The sequence below is a fragment of the Equus quagga genome, chromosome 15 (assembly GCF_021613505.1).
Source record: "Equus quagga isolate Etosha38 chromosome 15, UCLA_HA_Equagga_1.0, whole genome shotgun sequence".
NCBI lineage: Eukaryota > Metazoa > Chordata > Mammalia > Perissodactyla > Equidae > Equus > Equus quagga.
In genome coordinates, this window is record NC_060281.1 from 10,797,785 (window position 1) to 10,814,925 (window position 17,141).

The 17,141-nt window shown below is 40.5% G+C and overlaps 1 protein-coding gene across 5 annotated transcripts in view; it reads left to right on the forward strand.

The window, feature by feature from the left end:
- Nucleotides 1–6,511: 6,511 nt before the first annotated feature.
- Nucleotides 6,512–17,141, forward strand: part of COL21A1 (collagen type XXI alpha 1 chain) — a 169,141-nt gene continuing 158,511 nt past the window's right edge. For 3 of the 5 annotated variants that reach the window (XM_046640524.1, XM_046640528.1, XM_046640529.1), the window contains exon 1: nucleotides 6,512–6,688. The gene's annotated coding sequence lies outside the window, so the exon portion shown is untranslated. Of the gene's footprint in view, nucleotides 6,689–7,686; nucleotides 7,816–12,398; nucleotides 12,583–17,141 lie in introns of those variants that run through there. The other 2 variants (XM_046640526.1, XM_046640527.1) reach the window with 2 other exon arrangements.

The window sequence follows — 17,141 nt, forward strand, 5'->3', positions numbered from 1 at the left end:
CTTACAAAAATGTACATTATTGATACCGAACTATGATATTAAGCATTGGTATTTATCATTTAAAGCCATAAATTCAAGAAGGATTTAAGACTCTAAAGGATTTTATATTGACATTTTCTTTTCTTAAGGGTCTTTTAGCTTCAGAATTGCTTTTGGGTGTTCAATTTAGGGCTCTTCTTGTTGAGAATAACAGAAACCCAATTGGAATTTGCTTAAACAAAAAAGGGATTTATTGGCTCACATAAGGGAAAAATCCAGTTGTGGGTCTAGTTTCAGTAATGGCTGGATGTAAACACTGAAATGATGTCAGTAGCTGGTTCTCTTTCTTTCTGTAGTTTTGCTTTTCTCTGTGTTGGCTTTATTCTTGGTCAGGGTCTCTCCTGGGAAGATCTAGGCTTACCTAATCCTTAGAGTTCAAAATCTAAGAATAAAACAAAAGCCATCAAAACCCCTCTGTCTCTCACTTCCAAAGACCTAGAGAGACCTCTCGCTAGCTCAGTTCGGGTCATATGACCATCCCTAAACCAGTCCATGTGGATGATGCCCTCCGCAGGTTAAGTGGTCTAACGATGTTCTCATGGGAGCCAAAACTAAGGACCACTCAAGTCACTCCTGTAAAATCACGGGCCTCTGGGCTGTGATCTTTCTGGAAACAATGGCCCAAGGTCTATAGTTTAGCAGTGAGCATCTGAGATACTCCCTAATTATTTCCAGGGTAGGGCTATTATACGCCATGTCTTCTTAGATGGAATACAATTATTGTATATTAGGCCTTTGGGATTTATCCGTCAAACTGGAGGTATGTGTACGATCCAAGGATGTAGGTGTTGGAAGGAGAAGGAGGTGGCTTCTATAGTTCATTCTAAAGAAGCCCTAAGGAAATGGCATAGCTTTCCTGTCTCTGTAGTGGCTGTTCTGTTTTGTTTTGCGCCCCCAGCATTCATTCCTCCTTTTTATGGTACCAGTATCCTGACTTCCTTTGGGGATTTCTTCTTCCCCCACTGTGGGCAGTTTTAGCAGGCCAGCACAATTGGATGCCTTGTTCTCTCATAATCTAAGGGGTTGGTAGGTGACTTAAGCTAGGCCAATGAAACCCACTGTCCTTATACATTGAGTAGATTAATATATGAATGGGAAAAAATGTAGCTCTTTTCTACCACTAGTGATATCCTTTTAAGAATGCTAAGTAGTTCCTGCTCCCTCTGCAGCTTTATCTGGTTCCTCTTTTCCTAAACTTAGTTTTCCATTTCTTCTGTGAGCTACTCATATTGTTCCAAAGGATTAATTTTCTGTGTAAATTAGAAACAGTTTCTTTGCTTCAACCAAGGAGCGCTAATTGATACAGAAATCAGGGTCAGAAGTATGGTACTACAAGTCACAGAGCTTAACATGCAAACTTATCTAGGTGAGGGAGGAGTGAGGCAGAAAAGAAGCTCTGTCCAGGGCTGGGAAGTTGGCCATCGTTGTTATGCAATAAGGGAAAAGCTTGTTAAGCCATAGCCTGTAGGAACTTGGGACTCAGACTTTTTGAGTCTTTCAGAGACACAGAAGGAAAACATAAAGGTATTGACGTTTTTTGGGCTACATCTTGCAGTCTTTAGCAAGACCGTGTAAGAAATTGATATACTTAAGCTGAAGCTCGTTTTGAAAACAGGGAAAGTAAACAGAAAACAAAAAACATGGCCTTTTTGGAGACACTGATTGTAGCCTGCAAAATGAGATGGCTTAAAGCCTCGTAATCTAGAGCCTTGGATGGTTGGGAGAAGGCAAGTTCTCTGCTCAGTGATAAGGTTAGTGTGATCAAAAGCAGGGAGGTGGGAACCACAGAGGAAATAAGATCGTGTTCTGGGAGAAGCCAACTCCCCAGTACCCTTGCATGCAGCTCTTGTTACTCAGCGTCTGATTGTCAAAGGGGATAATGACATTCCCTGCAACGATGGGGTTTGGCGTCAAAGGTCAGATGGTTGAGGCTCTCTACCCCATATCCCTGTTTATAATTGCTCTGGGCAGAGGCTAGGACAATGGGCAGAACACTGAAACTGCCTCCAGGAAACCAGAATCCTCAAGTAGATGTCTGCATTCAGGGACTGTGACTAGACAAGACACAAGTCTTTAGTTTCTAGCCTCTGGAATTTACAAGAAGCCTCCTAGAGTTTAAAGGAAGTTATATTTTCAGATCAACCTCAACCTTGGCAAAAATGTCCTATGATCAATGGTCAAAGGAGATACTCCTGGGGGGCAGATCAGGACACACACTTCTCTTCTGGGGACTGGTCTTGGCTATTTTTAGCAGGACGTATTATGGACAATGGTGGTGGGGTGATGTGTATTTTTTCTCCCCTTTTCCAAGTTGGTGGTCTTTACTGGAGTTACTTTTTCTCTCTCCAGTATTGATACTGGTTAGTTTGACCATTTAGCCATGGGTTGCTGGACCATTGAAACCTGTCCAAAAAAATGCTTGGTCCCAGTCCAAATCCATCTTGGATTTGGGGCTGAATGTAGTAATTTGATGAGGTTTTGGGCTGTTTTCACTTGGGAAAAGATTGTATTTGGAAGCTGGACAGCAAAAGGTGCAAACTGGTGAACATTTGTTGCTTTTTGATATCCCCATCTCTCAGGTCTGTTTCCTTTTATTTTCATTAACAGAGCCTTGATTCTATTTGAAGAACTGCCATCTCCCTTTCCCAGTCTGTGGGCTCTGGGTGGGGCTCCACACCCGGCTCCAAGGAGGGAGCATGGGACCCAAGCCTCTCCAGTCAGCACCCTGCATTTCCCTCTTCCTCATGACTTGGGGAATTACTCAAGTCTACTCTGTATTTGAAGGCTACTTGTGAAGGTATTTGTGCTACTGGACAGGGCTGACTTTATGGTCAGATTGATCAGATAATACCCAGTTCCTGATTGTCACCTGGTATCCTATGATCAGACATTTCCCAGCCATCAGGTTTGGGACTGTCAGATCTGCCCTCCCCTAGCTAAGGGAGTGGGGGTATGTAACCCAAGCCAGGCTAAGCTGACTCTCTCTCTCTGGACTTTGGGTCTTGGGCAGAGTGTTGCAAGGGCGGGAAAAACATGCAGTCCTTTCTTTCAAGCTGTGGTGCCTTTACCAGACTGTCAAGCAGTGTCCGCTGCACAGACTCTGGGCCTGCCCAGCCTGTCTTTGCCCAAGCTGGGCTCTCAAGCCTTCCTATCAGTCCTGTGGCCACTATCATTCCAATACTTCCTTTTGCTGCTGAGCACATCCAGAGTTGGTTTCCGTGGTCTTCAGCTCCAAGACCATCAGGTAATTCGTCCTTTCTCTTTCCAGGTAACTTCTCACTTCCTTTACACACGTCCTTGATTTAAATTTTAGTTGCATTTCCTTTACATAGTATTACTAGAAGAAAGGATGAGAACAATAAAATTTGCTTGGGATGATCCTGCCTGCAATGCTAGAAAGAGCATTTGAGAAGTGCTTGCATTTGTGAATGGTGCATGATTTTAGAGGGATTTTAGGCAGGGCCTGGGCTTGTTTTGAAGGAAATAATATAGCAATAACATAGGCTTATTCTGCTGGAGAAGAGGAAGAATTATTACCTTGAGCAGAAGAAGTGAGCCATGAAAAGTCAGGGCAGAAGGCATTTCTAAGGGAGCAAGATATTAATTACAGCCCATCTTTTTGCAACACAGCGCTTCTGCTTAGATAGCGTGGGTTTGGATGGTGCTGAGATAGACAAGGAGGACTATGAAGGACTATAAAGGGTTCTTTTGGTCTCTTCTGTTTTAGTTTTGAGGTCTATGACTTAGATCTCTGTCGTTGAGGAAGAGGCATTAATGTAGTTATGGGTACAAGAATGTTCTAAAACAAAAATTGGGAAATTTTAATTAGCAAGCATATTTTTTTCTACCAATTTTTAAATTTAAACGCTTACATGCAAGTCTTACTTAAATAAATATTTATAATGAATATTAAATTTATTAAATGATTAATTAATTTATAATAAAATAATTAACAAAATATTTATTGATGGATATAAGTAAATAATATTAATTACACATTGAAAATATATTGCATTTATTAAAATGAACAGCTCAGGAAATTTACACCTTGCTAGACTAGCTGGGCTTATGGTCACGGTGCTAGTTTTCTACTGTGTAACAAATTACCGCAAATTTATCAGCTTAAAACAATACAAATTAATTGTATCACAGTTTCTGTAGGTTGGAAGTCTGGGCATGGAGGGCCCAGTATGGCTAATGTTAGAGGGTCAAGGCCTGAGGAGGTGGGGAGGGAGTTTGAAGTCCTGAGGGTGGAGCGGTAAGCCAGGTAGAACTGGGGACACGCTGAAGAGTTCAGAGCTTGTTTTAGGAGCAATGGAAAATCATGTTGGGTCAGATTTACTTTACAGTGAAGACTGTGGCAAAGTCCCTTCTTGAGCAATTGGATCAACCGTGGCGCCTTTGGGAAAGATAGAGGATGCAGAGAGGAGGAGCAGGCTTTTGTGGAGGGCGACAGAAAAATAATAAACTCAGGCTTGGTCATATTTCATTTGAAGTGCCTGTCGTTCACACAAGTGAAGATGTCCCGTGGATAGTTGGGATGGTGGCTGAAAATGGGAGAAAGAGACCTGGTTGGAGCTGTAGACACAGGAGTAGATGAAGGGCTCTTAACCTTTTTGTGAGTGAAAGAGGGCTCAGAGGGCCATGCTTTGATAATCTAAAAGAATCCAAAAAGCCATCCCCGGAAAAATCAATATACGTGTGTACACAGAATACCGATGGAAATTCTAGAGATTAACAGACTCCCTGAGGGCCAAACTGGATCCCAGATTAAGAACCTAGGGGGGCGCTTCTGCAGACTATAGATCCCTGGGCCCCATCACTAGCATCCTGAATCAGAAGCTGATAAAGTACCCCTACCCCATTGAATATAGGAGATTGTTAGCAACTTGGCTGGAGCACTTTCAGGAAGGAGTACAAACCCCAGTATGTAACGAGTTGGGATAGCAGAGCCTGGAGTAAGCCCAATAAGCTATTTAAGAGGAAGAGGTTAAAGACACAAGAGGAGATGGAACCATCAATCGGAGTGGTTCCTAAGGAGACAGAAAGAGGTGGGACACAGAGCAAAAGTTGGGGGACCCCTTTTCTATTCTAACAGATACAAAGCAGAAATAGTTGGGTATAGATTTGAATTTTCCAGGCTTCAATTTCCTCTGCAAAGTAGGAGAAAAGGTCATTTGCTGAGAGGTTGGAATGTATTGTCTTCATTAATAAGAGTATTCTTAGGAAATTGCTATCCATATCTTGATATTGGAAATTATTATTATATTTTCATTGGTATGACCCATGAAGAAACATATTTGCATAACAATGGACTATAACATGAACACATGAATGAATGAATGAATGAATGAAGAAATTTGAGAAATGATGATTATCCCAAGAGGTTTGTATCCGACCTGAATTCAATAGGATTTAGTTATTGAAGAAGGCATTTCTTTGTGAAGCTTCTCCCCTGGGGAGAAGTTACTTCTCACATTCACGCAGTGGATAGTTGCTGAGCACTGTCGATGTTCCAGGTAGTGTTCCAGATGCAGAGGATAAAGCTGGGAATGGACCAATTTTCTGTCTTCATAGAGCTTACCTTGAGAGGGATGCAAAACAAAAGAACAACAAACAAATAATACAATTTCAAATAGTGGTAAGTGATCTGTTGAAAATAAAGCCGGCTCAGGGCATAGGAATGGTTGTGGGGGCTCCATTTGGGTGGGGTGTGCAGGCAGGACTCTCTGAAGTGATGTTTGAGACCTGAATGAAGAGAAGCAGGCAACCATGATAAAGTCTGGGACTGGGCTTTGGAGGCAGAAGAAAGAGCAAGTGAGAGGAGAACACACTGGTGTGTGTAAGGAAGGGCAGGCTGGCCATCTGGGGGGAAGTGGAAGAATGACAGGTGAGAGTCAGCAGGGGTGCCACAGCACATCGGGGTTCTAAGCACGTGAATGGTATAGAACTTTCTGGCTGTTCTGTGAGTAATGGACTAAAAGCGGCACAGCACAGATCATCCCTTTATTGTCCTCAGGCAGTCACCTTATTCCAGGACTTCCCTACAACTCCTAAATCCTCAAAGGTAACTGCCTACCTGACTTCTTGCGAGTGAACTCCCCTCAGCTTTTGCAGCAGCTATGACCTTGTCAAAGGCAGGTGCATCAGCCAGGGGTTGGGCAGACCAGGGGGACTGACCTGGCGCCCCGGGGAGGGAGGAAGGCCTCCTTCGATCTATGGGGCAAAGCTCCCCAGTGCTGTCCTCCCTTGGGGCTTGCTTCTATCTTTCCTGCGTTCAGGGAGCCCCTCATTTCGCCTCTCCCGGCCGTGCATGTCCCGGTCCTTGCAGGATTTGAAATGAGCGTGTTTCTACTAGGGTTCCACTAACAGTTCGCGCTTCAAGATCCAGATCCAAAACCCACCCTCTGGCCTTCGCCCCGGAAAGGGGGCGGGTGGGGAGCGCGAACCTTATCTGCGGGCTCCGCCTCCAGGCGGCTGGGAGCGAGGCTCGGAGCCGCAGCTCTGCCCGGCCGCTGCAGGGAGACGGCTTCGCTGCAGCCCCGACTCCGGCCAGGTTGGGGCTGGACACTGCTCGGGACGCCGCCGGCCCCCTGGAGGAACACACAGCTGGCTGCGACAGCAAGCCCGACTCTGGACGCCGTGCCAGGTAAGGTGACACCGCCTTTTCCCCTCTCCCTGCCAGAAGGACAAATAGGGGCTGCAGGGCTGGCCCTCCCGGGACTGCAATTTGGCAGTTTGGGTGTCCCGAGGGTGCAGTTTTCTCCTCGCGCGGAGGCGCTCGGTGAGCCGTGAGGTGAACTCCGCGCCCAGGCTGGAGGCTGGGATGTCTGGATTTGTCTTGCAAAGTCACTGGGTGTGAATGCATCTTGGGAGGTTCGCTGGGGGCTGATTTCTGCTCAGTGTGTCGTCTCTGAGAATGAATAATGTGCGATGATTTACTCCTGTAAGCTCATCCTCCCTTGCCTCTGACTTCTTGGAAGAGGCTGCGGCGTCCACACGTGGCGCGCCTGGGAGCGCACGGGGCGGTGGGCCGTGTGGACTGGATCAGAGATTCTTTCAGGTTGCTGCACAATAGCTCCCTCGGGGAGCTTTGCAAATATTCGGTGCTTGAGCGGCACCCCAGGCCAATTAAATCAGAATCTCTAGGAGGGGGACTTTGGGCATCCACATCTAAGAAAAAAAAAAAACTGTTCTCAGGAGATTCCCCTGTGGAGAAGTTGGGGAACCAGCGAGTTAGAGCGGTGTTTCTCAATGTGTGGTCTCTGGCCAGCAGCATCAGCGTCACCTGGGAACTTTTAGTAATGCAAACTCTAGGGCCTGGGCTGAAACTCCGGGTTAGGGCCCAGCCATGTGTGTTTTAATGAGCTCTCCAGGCGATGCTAGTGCTTGCTCACTTTAGGGAACTTGTAGGGTGGACCTCAGCGAGGTAAGGGCAGACATCTGCAAATTCCCCTCCCACTTTTCCGAAAATCTTAGGTATTCATCAATAGAGGTTTACCCATATTAAAAAAAAGTATATATTGTAGACTTTGGAGGATCCTATAAAGGATAGAGACTTAGCCATCACCTTGAGCAATTTTTACATGGTAGAATTTGCATACTTGCTTTAGGAGAGAGTAGGAATTTTCTTTCTTTTTTTTTTAGAGTTGAAATGAAGCCAAAGAAGAAATATACATAAGCGTCTTCTAGCTGCAATAACATGAATCTTTGGCCTGAGTGAGATGATCCCAGATCATCCGTGTCAGCAGTGCACATTACAGGACTCGTGTGCAGGTTTTTTTTTTTTTTTTAAACAATTGGAGGTTTAAGGGATTCGTGCCAATTCTCCAGAATGAAAAGGAATTCAGTATTGCAGTTCTCTGGATGATCTGAAGTGGTTCCTTTTTCTCTTTTAATAGAGATCTGAGATTTCAAAACTTTGGCTAAAAAAATTCCAGCTGTTTCTAAGTCATTAGTACAGAAAAGAATGACTTTGCAAATAGGCTTAAATGGATTAGAAAATCTGACTTTGGATAAAAATCTAGAATAGGCATGACTCCAGTCCTAGCACATGTGTGCTGTGGTGGACACAGTGCTACCTGTACCAAGACTTTCTGTACAGAAAATGGTTATTTTCCAAGTTGCTATTTTCTGTGCCAATTTGGGATTGAGGTATATGGACTTGTTAAGGGACAGGGGCTAAGCTTGTGTTTGGAGAACTGGGGGAAATGTAGGTAATGGTTAGGAATAGAGCTTTGGTCTGAGGCTCAAGCCTCAGGTTGAAGACCTGCTCTTCTGCTTCTCGGTGCTCTTGGATGGTTGCATAATTTCTCCGAGCCTCACTTTCTTCATCTGTAAAATGGGGACTGTCGTAATACAATGCATACTTCGTAATTCTCATATTGTTGTCAGAGTTAAATGAAATAATGCTTCTAAAGTGTCTAGCATAGTAAATAAATATTTGTTAGCTCATATATACACCCCACACACAGACTAAAAACAAAACAAAAAACCCCCAAACAGCTTGAAATGAAAAATATGTTTGATAACATGGTCAAATTTTGTAGACATGCCAACCTCACCCTTAGAATTTACAGTTTTTGCTTTTTACCAGAATGTGAACATACAGACATCCTCAAATTATCTTCATAATTTTATTGCATATTTTATAAGGAACTTTCTAGAATTTTTTTTAGATTAGCTTCAAATCAACAGCCTAGTCTTTATTACTCACTATGGTGAAGGTTTCACCATCTGGTGGCGCTTATAGTCTATTAACTTTCACATTTAAATAGTCTTAAAATCTGGCCTTCTAGAATATCATTCCTTTCAAACGAAAATTCAAATGGTAAGAGAATGTTTAGAAGTGTCATACTGTGATCTCCAAGAGAACCAGTTGAGAAGTACTATCTGGTGTTTCTTAGGTTCTTGAGAGAGAGAATAAAAGAAACTGTATCCAGTTATATCAATGTTTGTTCAAGACAATATAAAAGAAAGCAAAATGAGGACACAGAGCAAGGACAGGCCTAAACTGGCAAAAAGGGCAGTTGGGGTAATTTAAGAATCCTTTTCCTCCTTCACTGCAATAATTTCAAAATGCTTTAAACCACATACAGAAAAAGCAATTCCTTTTACATTATTTGATTGGAAGTGATCTTGGATGATTATCTTAGGACCAGATAGTTCTAGGGAAAAAATGTTTATGGTATTAATTCCAAAAAGGATGCCAAGTGATTCTGTACTTTAAAATTCATCTTGATTCTCCTTTAATCAATGATAAACTGAACACTAGATTTCCAGCTTAGAGTGCCTTTTTATGACTTGTCTTACATCTTTAAATGCAAGAGGTTAAACCCTGCCTATTAGCGATCTTATGTGATTTCTAGAAAACTAAACATAGTGCACGTTCCAGCATATAAGCATTTTAGAACCTCCTCCTTTCAGGAAATCAGGTCTTCATTGGGATACTTTTGAAATTGCAATTTAATGTTATTAAATTGAAAATGATTAGAATTTAATGTTATTAAATTAAATGTAATTATAATTTAATGTAAGTAGAGTTTTCTATTTGGCTCTCTATGTATGAAATGCTGAGTAGCTGAGGGGTTGAAAAGGAATAATCAGAGGCACATCTCTTGATGGGAAAAAATGAAGGCATGCGGAAACCAATTCTAACTCCAGTAATCAAATTATGTGTTCTGGATAATTTAACTGAAGAGCTAAGAGAGTCTGCGATGTTGCAATTCACAGTGACCAGATGTAGCAACACTGCTTGCAGTGAGCGGCCAATTAGAAATGAGCAATACTGCAATGCCCCACAGTGATTTTCTGATTCTCCACTTCCAGGCATAGGCCTGGAGCACAGATAATTGTAAAGAAGCTTGCTTAATTGCACTTGTTTACATAACCTGTCTTCATTTAGGAAGGTTTTGATGAGAGTTACCTGGCATTCATTTAGGTTCATTTTCAGGGTCCTATTTGTTCCAAAGTGGATGGTTTTACAATTAAGGCCAATCTTGAAAGTCTTGAGTAAAACACACTACAGGAAATGGATACATGTTTTTATTTGCATTTATTATCTCTGGGTTATATTTCTCAGCATGCAATAGTAATTCTTCAGCTTGGTTCATTATCATTCTCGTGAGGAACAAAGTTGAAATGTTAATATCTGGCAGGTGGGCCAGTCTCCCTCAAAGAAATTTAGCCTGGGAGGCTGTTTCTCACCTTTCTCCATCTCCTGTTAAGGACACACAGTCTTCAGCCAGACTGCCGAGCCTTGAATCCGGACTCTGTCAGCTACTAGTTGTTTGAACTTGGACAACTTACATGACCTTTGTTTGCTTCTGTCTCGTTAGTAAAACTGGGGTAGTGATACCTGCCTCAGCCAGTGTGAGGAGTAAATGAGTTAACAAATGTGAAGTTTGCTGTTTGGCTCATAGTAAATGCTTCATAGCAATTTGCTATTATTTTACCATGGCCATTAATGAATGCTTTAAACTGAAGCTCTCTTTTGGATCCTAAAAGATGAAGTAGTAATTTAGGTTTTGTTCATTTGATGGCTTTTCTGTTTTAACTGGTGGGAGAATTTGTTTCAGAATAAGTGAAGCAGTTCAAGTTTTTCAGAAAATAATTCAGCATTTTGAATAACATTTCACAGTTCCCAGCTGTGATGTTGGCAAGAGACCCCACTTTGAGAGTCCCTGGTCTAACCCCCTGGCTCCCAAACTTGACTGCGCATCGGGATCACCTGAGAACAGTTAATGTTGATGCTCAGGCTGATGAAAAAATTAAGCAGTTTGGTTAATTCATTGTGAGAAAGAGTAATCATGTCCTTTATAAAGAGGGACTCTGTAACATTACACATTAACCATAGACATGGGATTCCCAGGTACTCATAGAATTTTTAGAACCATAAGGGATATTAGAATTTGATATAAATGAGGAAGGCTTGGAGACATCGTTCTTGGCTAAGGGCTGGTGAATAGTGAGTGGTGGTACCAGTTAACAACTCAGATTTCCTATGTTCTAGTCAGTACATTTTTTGTTTAACTATTTGCCTTCTGAAAAGTCAGATGATGTGACAGAGGCACATAATCCAAGACAGAGTGCTGTTGGAGTATTGTAGATCTGCCTGTCCCATTTGACTGAGTTTGATGGCAGGGTTATTTATTCAAAAGATTTCCTTAATGAAAAACCATTGAAAACAATGTGTCCACGATGCCAAGAAAATAAATCTATAGCTATCAATTGTGAAAGGTAATTTTTTCCACTAGTTTTCTCATTTCTAAGGATTCAGTTTAGTTTTTTCTCTTTGTTGTTTCTTTGGCATTGTGGTTTTTACTAGTGAAAAACTTAGAGGTAGCTTTGAAAATTTCAGGAAACATTGACAGTTTTCTCCAGTACAAGTTTGGTGACCTTCTGGGAACCCTGCCAGTTGCTGGTGTGTTTGATTCAGTGTTTCATTTTTGTTTTGACTTGTCCTGTTTTGATCTAGGTCAATTTAGGCATGATTGCAGTGTTGTGTTACCTGCTAACTGTTTGTTTTTACAGTTATTGGTGTCAAGAAGAAAAGAGTAAGGACCAAGAAAATTTTGTTTTTAAGTTCAAAGTAAAAAGAAGTTCTAGTGAAGTTTGAGCTTTATAGAAAGTTTGTTCTTCTAAAAATATTCTTTGGAAATTTAGTCTTTTAATTTTTTATTATGTAATGGGTAAATAAAAGCAAACATTTAGAACATGTGTATTATATTTTTATGGTAGCTTTCAAATTCATAGATGAGTCAATGATTGAAACAACTTATTGAAATATATATTTTTAAAGAGCCTAAACCTTGTGTTTACATATTTTACTACTTTATTAGGAAGAGAGAGTTTGATTCCATCTCATGGGGAGTGTCTAGGCACGTGTTTTCCAGTAGTGCCCAGAATTAGAATATTAACGATAAGGCAGGAAGGAACTTTCTTTGTAAGTATTCAGCCATTCTTCAGATAGCGATGAAGTGCCTACAAGTGCCCGGCCATCCTAGGGGGATTCAGAGAGGTTGCTAAGTTCAGTTTAGTAAGTCTATTAATAGCCAATTGGCAGTTTTCATTTTCTAAATGGAAAACTCCCTTCAATTTATTATCTAAAAATAACATTTTGTAAATATCTTTAAGTGAAAAAGTGTATAAGGCAAAAATAGTTCTGATTTAAATTTAGAAAAATCAACAAACATTGCGTGATGTGTCAGTTGCTTCTCAAACCATTTTTGATTCTCACTTGGCATAATGCCATGTATCAATCTTTAGAAAGAGTTGAATATGATTTGAAGTTCTGTCATTTCAAGAGGTGGAGAGGTTGACCCAGAGAGAGGCCCTGTGGAGAAGATGAACACTCAGGCTCTGGAGAAGCCAGGCAGCTCCCTGTAGAGTCTCACCACTTCCCTTCGGCAGTCTGCCTTTTCCTCATTTCACAGTTCATTACTCTTCTTTCCCTGTTCAAATCGCTTGTTAGCTGGCACCTCTGGACTAGGGTTTGAAATGAGAGAGAGTGAAATAGAAACCGTGGGGAGCAAGGATGACAAGGTAACTGTCTTATCTGGAATGGTTTAGCAGAGTTCCTACTTGGGTCCCTGTGGAATGAGGAGGGAGCAGGGATGAAAAGAGAAGGTGGGATTCAGAGCTCTTGATGGGAAGTGGAAGCACATGGAACCCAATTCAAACTCCTCTATATGTAGGGGTGGCAAGCATGTGAGGGTGTAGTGTGAGCAAGTAGGTACCTACCATCTAAGATATGTGTCATTTCCATACTACTATTTGAATAATAGTAATAACAATAATATTGATATATCAAGTACTATGTAAATAGACACTCTCATTATTTCCAAGAAGGCTCTGGACTGGTAATTGGGAAACCTGGTTTCTCACTCTAGGTGGCCAGCAACTTACTGAAAAGTTAGTAGCTTATCAAAGTCTGCAGTAAGAGAGAACTAGTCAGGTGTGATTGTAAAGTATTCTTTCATTTTGCTGTTTGTATATTTTATCTTCCTTGGTTAAAATCGCCATTTGAGGCCATGATGGAACTTGTAAAGAATTGCAGCTTAGAGCATTTGTATATAGAGTTTAAGTCAATGTCGAGTAGCATCCTTTAAGAAATTTGTCTACTGAGAAATGTAGAATTCATTCCTAAAATTCCTATTAACATGCTTCTTGAATATTCATTGAAGATAAATGTTACTACAAATGAGGAACAATGAAATAACAGATCTTTTTATTTCAACAAAATTTTAAATTCCTTTTCAGGATGCCTAAACAAATTTTTGTTTGGCCTCTATGTAGGAATTATATAAAAAATGTTCATCAATCTTTTCAACACTTGAAAAATTTTTTTCTGATTCTGAATTATGAGTCTTGAGAGGGAAATTATGTTTATATGAGTAATCAGATAATATTTTTGAGCTTTAAATTGCATGTTTCCCAAAGTATTAACAGTTGTGTTTGGGTGGTAGGATGATACATATTTTCTTTCCTGCTTTTCTTTGTTTTCTCTGTTTTTTTAATGCATATGGATTACTTTTATAATGCAAAAATGGATGCATAACTACGTACTTTGTAGTTGGAAACATTTGAAAGCGTATTTGGAATTTCCATACAAATAAGAGATAATGATGTTGTAGTGTGATTAATTTATGTTCCTGTAATTCATAAAGTACATATTGTGCCAGATGTACTTTTAAATACCAGACACGTTAATTACAGAGAATAAAATCTAGCTAAAATGCCACGAGAACTTTTTTAAAAGCAGAATCAGTTTATTACTCCTTGTGAATGCCAAAAGAATATTGTGTACTCTAATACATTGATAATAATACATTGATAATAAGATAATAGCTAAGATCATGGGTGTTGTGTGTCATGGCCTGAACGTAGCATCTGTGTGACCTTGTACATGGTATTTAACCTTTTAAAGCTTAATTTGCCCATCTGTCAAGTGAGGATCATGGGATCTCCTTAATAGTGTGGTCAGGAAGGTTAAATGGAATAGTGCAAATAAACACTTTAGCATAATGCTTGGCTGATAAAAAAGTACTCAAGTGAGCTCAAATTAGTTATTACTTAAGTATAGTATTCTCCCTACTTCTAAGCTTTTCTTCACTTGTGATTTGGATGTCTATCAATTTGAAAGTGTGTTACTTCTTTAGATGAGAATATCTTCTGTCCAAGCTAGGTCATGGAGAAGAAGCAAATCTAGATTTTCACCCTTATCCACAGTGTGCGGGAGGAGAGGAAAGCGTGGCTCCAGGGGAGGGGTGTTAATGGATGTAGCAATGCGCTAGCGGCAATAACAGGCTTTCGAGAGCAATTCCTTGTGACTATAAGTGTTGATGCTGGAGTCCACAAGGCTGTCATCCTTTGCCACATGGCACAGTCCCAGAAGGTCACTGTGGTGGTTGAATGGGATTGAGGGTGTCCTCAGGTCTTGCTTGCAGCTGTAGGTGGTGTGTCACGAGCTCCTGGATTTAGCAATTGTAGAGATGTCTTTGGTTAGGGCCATAGATAACCCATATCATGGCTTCATGAAAATTAGAAGATAGCCTTTTCTCTGGGCACATGCAGCCTGGGTTTCAGGACCCATTTCCCTCCTCAGCCAGGTGTCTTTGTGCTGCTGGAGCCTGTACTTTGGTGTATCTCTATAGGATATTAATTTATCCATTCAGCAAATATTTTTTCAACACTCTCTATAGATCTAACTAAATCCTAGGGATACAGCAATAAATAAGACATGATTCCTGTCCTCAAGGACATATAACCTCTTAGCAAATTTCCCCATGGTTGCTCTGGATGTCAGAGTTAGTTGTCATACCACAAAACTCCTAGTTGTGTTTCATTGCTGCTCTCAGCGGAGTGCTTTGGAGAGATTGTTGTGGTTGTGTTCATGTGTTAATTGCCCCTGCACTGACTAGTCTAAAGGTTTATTATTACAGTCTGTGGTTGGATCTCTATTCTCTCAAAACTAATGAATTCTGCATATATAACATACATCAGTAAGTTTCTACAAAGTATTTAGTTGAAACATGTAGTCTATTAAGTCAAAAACTAAACTAAACAAAAAACCATGATGTAGTGAATTGAATTGACTGAGGCTTGACAGAAGGGAGTTTTGGAGGCACTGGGAAAATCAGAATCAATTATTTTTAAACTGCATATGTCAGAATCCTAGAAAAAGTGTGAATATTTTTGATCTCTGATTCATTCTAAATTAGTTAATTAAATGAATGTCTGGCCAGTTACTGATATAGGATAGTTAGAGCTATTTGTGCCTCTGTGTTTCCTTAACTGTGCCTCTAAATATTTTTAATTTTTAGTTGGATAGTGTAATTTCACATTGGATACTTTTTGGCCAGACCTATTACATTATTGAATGCTAAGCTTGAGTAATGCAGTGAGTTTGTGCATTTTAATTGTTTCTACATCATCTCCGATACGACTGCCAAGTTGAATTCCAAATCTCACTTCTAGTAAGCTGCCACGTTTTTGAGATTTGGACCTAAGTAAGACTAGAGAAGTAACTATCATTTCACATTTTCAAACAGGATTTGAATGCTAATGACTTAAATTTAAAAGTGAATATGTGCATGCTCTCTACTTTATCCCCTCTTCCAGTTTATCCCCAGAGGTGAGTATTGATCATAAAATTAGCTGCAGAAGAAAATTGTTCCTTCTCCTTTCTTTGATTGTTTTAGTACTGCCAATCCGTAGGCAAGGCCAGTCTATCTTACGGAAGACAGTGTCCTCAAGGAATCCGCTTATGCGGACACAGCTACAATCTTTCCAAGCTGTGATGGAGAGGAGATGCGGCCCTGCTTCTCTGGAAGGCAAGACTTTGCTACTGTCTGCTACTCGAGACTCGAGAGAATTTCAAATTTTGACTTTTTTTCCTTCAAAATCTTTCTTCTCCTAATCACAACAGATACCAATGAAATACAAGAGATCATAAGAGAATACTATGAAAAACTATATGCCAACAAATTGAACCACCTGGAAGAAATGGACAAATTCCTAGACTCCTACAATCTCCCCAAACTGAATCAGGAAGAAATGGAGAATCTGAATAGGCCAATCACAAGTAAGGAAATAGAAACGGTAATCAAAAACCTCCCCAAAAATAAGAGTCCAGGACCAGACGGCTTCTCTGGAGAATTCTACCAAACATTCAAAGAAGACTTAATACCTATTCTCCTCAAACTGTTCCAGAAAATTGAGAAAGATGGAGTACTCCCTAACACATTCTATGAAGCCAACATCACTCTGATCCCCAAACCTGACAAGGACAACACAAAGAAGGGGAACTACAGGCCGATATCACTGATGAACATAGATGCAAAAATCCTCAACAAAATTCTCGCAAACCGAATACAGCAATACATCAAAAAGATTATACACCATGATCAAGTGGGATTTATACCAGGGACACAGGGATGGTTCAACATCCGCAAGTCAATCAACGTGATACACTACATCAACAAAATGAAAAACAAAAACCACATGATCATCTCAATAGATGCAGAGAAAGCATTTGACAAGATCCAACACCCATTTATGATAAAAACCCTCAATAACATGGGTATAGAAGGAAAGTACCTCAACATAATAAAGGCCATATATGACAGACCCACAGCCAACATCATACTCAATGGACAAAAACTGAAAGCCATCCCTCTGAGGACAGGAACAAGACAAGGGTGCCCACTTTCACCACTCCTATTCAACATAGTACTGGAGGTGCTGGCCAGAGCAATTCGGCAGGAAAAAGAAATAAAAGCAATCCAAATAGGTAACGAAGAAGTAAAACTCTCGCTGTTTGCAGACGACATGATCTTATATATAGAAAACCCCAAAGAATCCATAGAAAAACTATTAGAAATAATCAACAACTACAGCAAAGTAGCAGGGTATAAAATTAACGTGCATAAATCAGTAGCATTTCTATACACTAACAATGAACTAACAGAAAAAGAACTCAAGAACTCAATCCCATTCACAATCGCAATGAAAAGAATAAAATACCTTGGGATAAACTTAACCAAGGAAGTGAAGGATCTATACAATGAAAACTACAAGACTTTCTTGAAAGAAATTGACGA